Here is a 7,940-nt window from a genome sequence, read left to right on the forward strand (position 1 = left end):
GGGTTTCCCAAAAACGTATACATACTTTGAATAATTATTAACTCCAATGGGTCAAATCTGAAAAGAAAGAAAAATCAATTGACCTATCAGCTGTTAAGTGTGTATACATTTTGGGAGGATACCCTACATTTTTCAATTATATAGAAAATATTTGATTAAACAATAAAATCAATTTCCTAATCAATAGGTCTTATGATATGACTGTATAGTATAATGTTTATTTTTCAGGAATTACAATAACAAATCTGAAAGGGATGTACATTGATACAGAATTGCCTCAGCTAATGTCCATTTTACAACAATTCATTAATTTAATTTAAAATATATACTAATCATCTCCCATGCACTTGCTATTCACAAAACCATTTCTCAGTTCCTCCTGGGCACAGCAAGACTACTGTTCTCAGCCTCCATTGTAGTTAGCTGCAGCCATGTGACTGAGTTCTGGCAGAGATGTATGCCATAAAACCCTCCCACAGGTGATCCTCCATTTACTTCCTTCATCTTCCAACCAGATGCAGAGGATCTAATGGAACATTCAGAGCTCCAGAAGATGGAAGAGCTACAAAGTAGAAGGAGCCTGGATCCCTGAGTCACCATTTGGAGGAGAGAAATAAGTGCTGTGGGAACACAGCAGAAAGTCTTAGGAAAAGCTTGTATCGGAGATTTAGTTGTATCAGAGATGGACATTGATTTAAGGTTTAAATTGGAAGAAAATAAAAGAAAGTCTTCCTGTGAACATAGAGCAAAGTCAGATGTGAAAACATTGGGTTAAGTTGCAGGAACAGTAAGTTGTCCAATGCAGCTGGAGCACATAGCAGAACACAGGCAAGCCTTTAAACGTCAAGACAAAATGGAAGTGGTGTCAGATTATGAAGAGGTTTGTGTGCCAAGCTAGAGAGCAGACTTTACCATATAGGCAGTAGAATCCAGAAAAGATTTTAAAGTTGCCTCGTGCCATTTGAAGGCAAATTGATGAAGGTGGAAAATGACTGGGAAGGGGAAGCCAACATGAGAGGGAGACTAGTTGCCAGACTATTGGAAAAGTCTAGGCAAGAAACAATGCAAGGGCTGATCTAGGCTGCATCGGAAGAAATTTATACAAAAACAGGACGAGACCATTTACTAGTAGAGGAGGCATTTCACAAGCAGGCATTTCAGAGGCATAGAGTTCAAGTACCTGTTAGATGTTAGATATCAGAAATTAAAATAACATTACCTGAAGTAGGGAACACAAGAGAAGATACAAGCTAGAAAAAAAAAAGATGATGAATTTGCTTTTAAATATGTTGAATTCAAAATCCAAATTAAAGAAGCCATCTAGTGTGCAGTCTGCATTTACATATATAGAACTCAGAAAAAATTCAAAATTGGAATTATAAATTTGGGAGTTGGCAACATAGAGATAATGGCTAAGCCATTGGAGTGGATGAAATCTGCCAAGTGTATAGAGTGAAGAGAGAAGGGAGAGAATAACACTGGATACATGAAAAAGCAGTGAGAGGAGTATAAAAAGCATCCGGAGAGGAGAATATCACGCAAATCAGGGAGGAGACTCCCACCCACGCAGAAGAGTTCAGACCAGACCAGCAGGGAAACAAGATATGCTAACCAGCCATAGAGTAGGATTATAGAGCCTGGAACTATGTCAGATACCGTGGGCATGTTCCAAAGATTTGCCAGAGAATGCAAATCTGTCATCAGATTCAAGTGAAAAGTTCTGGCTGGAAATCAGAGATTCAGCAAAAGGTCAAATATCAAGTAAATGCAGAACCAGGGAGGTGGAGGATCAAAACTGGGAAAAGGCAAAAAAAGGTCCAGAATTTTTGTTAGAGCTGCTTCTTATCAGGTTCTGGCCAGATGGTAGTCTGGGTCAGAATAAACACAAGTGGTGGTCAGTCGTTTTCAGGAACAAGAGGCCTGAAGGGCCATGGAGGGCTGGCAGTTAGCTGTTCAAGCAATTTTGTTGGTTTTGGAGGTGGATGCCACATTGCAGTGGAGTGAAGGAGAGGTTATGAGTGAAGATGTTTTCTCAGAATTGCTGGACATTAATGGGATTCTGTGTTGGAAGCTTAAGGAGGAGACAGAATTAATAGAAAGCCTATATAGGATATTGCTAGGCTGAAGGCAAGAGTCTATTGGAGAAGGAGAAATGAAAGACTATAAGAGAGTGTAATTTTTTTCTAAATATATTTTTTAAATTGATTTCAGAGTGGAAAGGAAATGGAGAGAGAGATAGAAACATCAATGATCAGCCTAGCCAGCATGGCTCAAAGGTTGAGTGTTGACCTATGAACCAGGTGGTCACCAGTTCAATTCCCAGTCAGGGCACATGCCTGGGTTGTGGGTTCAATCCCCAGTGTGGGGCATGCAGGAGGCAGCCAATCAATGATTCTCTCTCAACACTGATGTTTCTATCTCTCTCCCTTTCCCTTCCTCTCTCTGAAATCAATTTAAAAAAAATTTTTTTAAAGAAACATCAATGATCAGAGAGAATCATTGATCGGCTGCCTCCTGCAAGCCCCCTACTGGAGATGTGCCCTAACTGGGAACTGAACCATGACATCCTGGTTTATAGATCTTTGCTCAACCACTGAGCCATTCCAGCTGGGCAAAAGAGAGTAAAATTTAAAGATTCAAAGTGGAAGTCACAGGAGATGAGACCAAAGTATCTATGGAGAAATTAGCTACACAAATTATGTCTTATCTTGCTTTATCATACCTTTTTAAAAAATAGAAAAATATGAATAAAGTACAGATGAATGGTGAGGAATATTGAGTTAGTTTATAACTGGTAGTCTCTATTTTCTTAGTGAAGCAAGGCTGGGTCATCCAGTGAGGGAGCAGGGAAAAGCCTGGGGCGAGAGTGGAGTTTTGCAATGGCGGCTGCAGAGATGGAGGGATGTCTGGGGAGTGTGAGAAACTAGATTTGCACTGAAGACCCAGCTCAGGCAGGGAGTCATAAGGAGATAGGACATTGTCTAGCAGTGATTAGAACCAGAGATCTAAAATCAGGGAGCAACAGTAAATAAAACAGATATTTTTCCTGGTGGAAACAAAGAAAAGAAAATGAGATGAGCATTCCAAAGGTGTTGAAGAGTATGTTATGAACAGGACTGATCAATCCACCCTGCGTTGCTTCAGAGCTAAGGTAATGGCCTATCACAATTTCTACCCCAGTGCCCGACACATACAGAGCATTCAATAAATGTGGAACGAATGAACGAGTGAGCACATACTTGAAATTCAGGCTAGTTATGAGGGAAATGAAGTGGGAGAACATTACGAAAAGAGCAGGAAGGATTTGAGAAGCAAGAGTGTGTGATGAGGCAGCAGAACAGGTTTTGTGGCAAGGAAAGAGTTAAAGAAGAAAAGAATCCAAGGTTGTGGTCAGAGAGAGTCAGTTCAAAACTCAGATTCTCGGAGGAGCAGTTTCAAGTGATTCAAAAGTCTCCAATGTGCTTCTGTAAATGGGATTGGTAAAGTGGAATGGAGGTAAATGTCAGTTTAGGGCAGGCTGTTAGAGGGCTCATTAGTACTGTTCGCTGTATCAGGAAGTCACTTAAGATGACAGCCAATGCTGGAGTAAAGAGAGACTGAGCCAGGTTCCAAAATCCTTGCAGATTAATAGAAAAATGACCTGGAGGGAACAGTAACATGAACCCCTATCATCGAGATGATATTGGCCCTCCCAACCACCCAGAAGTACTGTGAGAATCAACTAAAAGAATATTTGTTTACTAGTAAATGTTCCTGTTGGGAAGGAAGATATACAAGTAGGCAGCGTGTCCTTCAAAAGAGGAGAGGCTAAATGAAAATGATATAAAATTGTCAGGGAGAAGTTGTGGGAGCCAAAATAATCCCGAGTCCTCTTCAAAAAGCCAAAATACAGAAGCACCTAGAGCGTTGTTGGAGAAGCAGTGTCACTAGAAATAAATCTGGGATTTGGTAAAAGGAAACGGGGAGAGAAAAAGAGTTTAGATGCTAATTTTGTGCTATGTTCTGGGAGCTTTAACTACATCATCTTGAGCTCCTCACAGCAGCCATGCAAGGTGGATATTATTACCTTCTGATGACAAATGAGGATCCAGGAACGGTGGTTAAGTAACTTTCTCCAGGCTGCACAGTTGATATAAACAGAGTGGTCAGAATTTGAACCCAGCTTAGACAAATCAAGTCTCATTCTTTTTCTAATCAACTACATTACATCAAACATTGATGCATTCAGTGCTTTATAGGGGAAATGAGAATATAGGACATTAGAATGATAAAGAACTAGCAGAGGACAGAGGCCATAGAGGAGGAAAAATGAGCTGGACCAAGGTAGCTAACAAAAGGAGCTGCAATTACTGATGGATGACATTGGGGACATAGGAAGTTGGGAGGTGGGCAGGAGGAGAGCTAATGAAACTAACCAGCCTTATGTTTCAACTGAGACATGTTCAGCGGTTGTGGGGTCTGTATAAAGTTATTTCCCACCATGGAAGTTAACTGACTGCTTTTTTTTTTAATTTACATGAACAGTCAAGCAGTCATCTTGTCACTTTAACCAGCACCCTTGAGGAATCAATTAAAACTACCATCTCAGAGAACTTAACATGTACATTTAACAGCTTGGGTTAATTTACTAATTCATCTTATCAGCCTGCCACATTATTAGCCAATTTCCCTAAATCTTGTTATAATTTACACATTAAAAAGGCAATGTCTTGCCATTGTCTTTCTGCAGAATTAGAGATAAAAACATTCTTTTAGAGCATCAGTCATAATTTTAATATATTTTATGGGGGACAACTCTTAAATCATGTTCCTAAAGTATTTAAGGTGTTTGAAAACAGCTCTTTCAAGCATTTGGAGTGTTATTTTAACAACCTGGTTAATGCCATCTATTTCCTTGACAAATCCTTTCTTTATATATAGCACAGAGATATACATTAGCCAGGTCTCAAATGGCTCATCAAAAATTCTGAATTAGAGAATTTGGAATAAAGAGAAGTGTTATTTAGTATAAATGCTATGAAGCAGCAGCAACTTTCACAGCCAGAGATTTTTAGACCTGCAAAGAATCTTATGTAACACAATATGACTTGGCTTGTGGGGGGCTTCTTTTCTTACTTCTAGCCCATGTCAGAGCCCCTAGGTGCACTTAGGTGCACTCCTCAATCTGTCCCCTCCCCCTCCCCAATAGGTCCAAAAGTATGGCCAAGTTTTATGAGGAAACCCAAGCCATACCAAAGAAACTTACCCAATTCCTCCAGTAGACTTCCTTTGTCTAGTGACATCACCCCTCTCTCTCCTTAAGTGGCCTCTCAAAGACTTTCTCTGTTGTCCTTTGCAATTCAGTTCTTCTTAACCACCCTAAATGCAGAGAGGAATACATTTTTAATTGCCCTCTCACACAAAGAAATTATATATTCCCAAAGCATCATTTTACTACTAAAGAAGGTCCATGTAGCACAGCTAGGAATAGAATAGGGTTCCTCATATGCTATTACTCTGTTCACCACCCCATTCAGGACTCTCTAAAGTTCCTTCTAACTTTAAAATTTTATCATTTGCCTGTTCTGTGGATCATGATGAATTTGGGCATTGATATATAATGGCATAAATAAAATTATAATAATGTGAAGGGTTTGGGATGGGAAAGGGGCACTTCATGTCTCTACTTTGATAGAATGGTTCTTGACTGATTGTAAAATGCCCAGATACAAAGAAGAATTAATGGCCCTGCCTCATATCATGTACATATACATATCTAATTATACACAAAGCAGCTTTATTGTTTGCTTTTTAGTAGGTATGTGGGTCTTGTTAGGTTTATCTCTTTTGGGTTTTTAAATTTAAAGTTAAAATTAATTAAACACACTTTTTATATAGTTCCACACAATGTAAGAAATGTAAATGTGTTTTTTATGGTAAATACATTTTTTTAAAGTTGCTGAAAGGCAGTGACTACCTGATTTCTGTACAGCTTTGCAAAATGCAATATGTCAACAGCTTAAAGATGATAATTCATATAGAGATGTGGCTTAATGTGTTTGTCTTTAGGTCCTGAATTTATTGGCTCAATTCTTAGTTGCTATCTTACTAATTGAGAACAATGGGGTATTATCAAATGACAGTATAGTTGAATCCACCAGCTATTTATTTAGCTCATTGTAATTTGGTCTGAGCTCAGCTGGGCAATTGTTCTGATCTTATTTGGGGTTGATCCTGAGTCTGTGGTCAGCTCTAGATCAGCTTCAAGTTATATCTGAAGCTTCAGGGCAGGTCTTGACTTTGGCAGGGCTCTCTCATATCTGGGATCACTATTGGGGTAAATGGGCCAACTTAGTTCTATGCTTCTGGTCTCTCAACCCTTGTTTACCTGATAGAGGAAAGGGTCCCAAGAAAGAAAAGCCTGCAAAGTTTCTTAAGGCCTAGGCTCAGCACTGGCACACCATAATTTCTGCCTCATTACACTGGTCAAGTGACAAGGTGAGTGCTAATTAAAGGGGTGGGGATATGGACTCTACCTCTTGATGAACAGATCTGCAAGATCACATTGCTAAGAGAATGGGTACAGGGGAGAATGACAAGGATACAATCAGGCTCAGTGTAGTGCTTGGCTTCAGCGAAAAGGTGTTTGACTAGCTAATCCCATCTAATAAAAGAGCAATATGCAAATTGACCGTCACTCCAACACACAAGATGGCTACCCCCATGTGGTCAAAGATGGCTGCCCCATGTGGACACAAGATGGCCACCACAAGATGGCCAGCAGGGGAGGGCAGTTGGGAGGGACCATGCCTGCAAGGAAGGGCAGTTGTGGGCAATCGGGACAGCAGGGGAGGGAAGTTGGTAGGGACCAGGCCTGCAAGGGAGGGCAGTTGAGGGCGATCAAGTCTGCAGGGGAGGGCAGTTAGGGTGACCAGGCTGGCAGAGGAGGGAAGTTGGGGGTGACCGGGCCTTCAGGGAAGGACAGTTGGGGGGGACCCAGGCCTGCAGGGGAGAGCAGTTGGGGGGGGGGACCAGGCCTGCAGGGGAAGGAAGTTGGGGGGGACTAGGCCTGCAGGGGAGGGCAGTTAGGGATGACCAGGCTGCAGGGGAGGGCAGTTAGGGGCAATCAGGCTGGCAGGGGAGTGGTTAGGGGTTGATGGCAGGCAGAAGCGGTTAGGACCAATCAGGAAGGCAGGCAGGCGAGCAGTTGGGAGCCAGCAGTCCTGGATTGTTCATTCAATAAATGTAAATACCCCTACTACCCTAGGATTACCTAATTAACTAGGTGATCCAGACTAAGTAAATTCTTCACTCCTATTAAATTGAATTGTTTAATTCTTCACACTGATTTTATATATTCTGAAATTTATAAATATATATACATGTAAATCTATATACTCTGATATTCTTTACTCCTACTTTACAAACACAATACAGAGTTGAAATCTTAGAGAAAATGTATACAGTAATTTAAATCCCATTTTCTTAGACTTTGGGCAGCTGGGCATTTATTTCAACACTAGAGCCCGGTGCATGAATTCTTACATGAGTGGTGTCCCTCAGGGTGGCCTGCAGGGATCAGGCCCCAACTCGCGCCCCCAGCCTTGCAGCCCCGCAGCCCCGCAGCCCCGCAGCCCCGCAGCCCCGCAGCCCTGCCTGGCACCCCGCCTTGGCCTGGCACCGCCCCTCACCTGCTCCATCATTCCGCCTGTGGGGTGATCAATCGGGGCTGGGCCCCCCTGCCACTGCCACTGGTCACCTTCTGCAGGGTGATCGGTAGGGCGATTGGGCCCCCGCTTGCACCCGCCTTGGCCTGGTGCTGCCCACTCAGCTGTTCCACCATCCCGCTGTGGTCCTGCTCTCTCATCGGAGCCCATTAGGGCCAGCAGCACCTCCACTGCCACCCAATGCCCGCCATGTTCTGTGCTACCCCCTGGTGGTCAGCGCACATGATAGCAAGG

The sequence above is a fragment of the Eptesicus fuscus genome, chromosome 6, assembly GCF_027574615.1.
Source record: "Eptesicus fuscus isolate TK198812 chromosome 6, DD_ASM_mEF_20220401, whole genome shotgun sequence".
In the NCBI taxonomy this organism is placed as follows: Eukaryota; Metazoa; Chordata; class Mammalia; order Chiroptera; family Vespertilionidae; genus Eptesicus; species Eptesicus fuscus.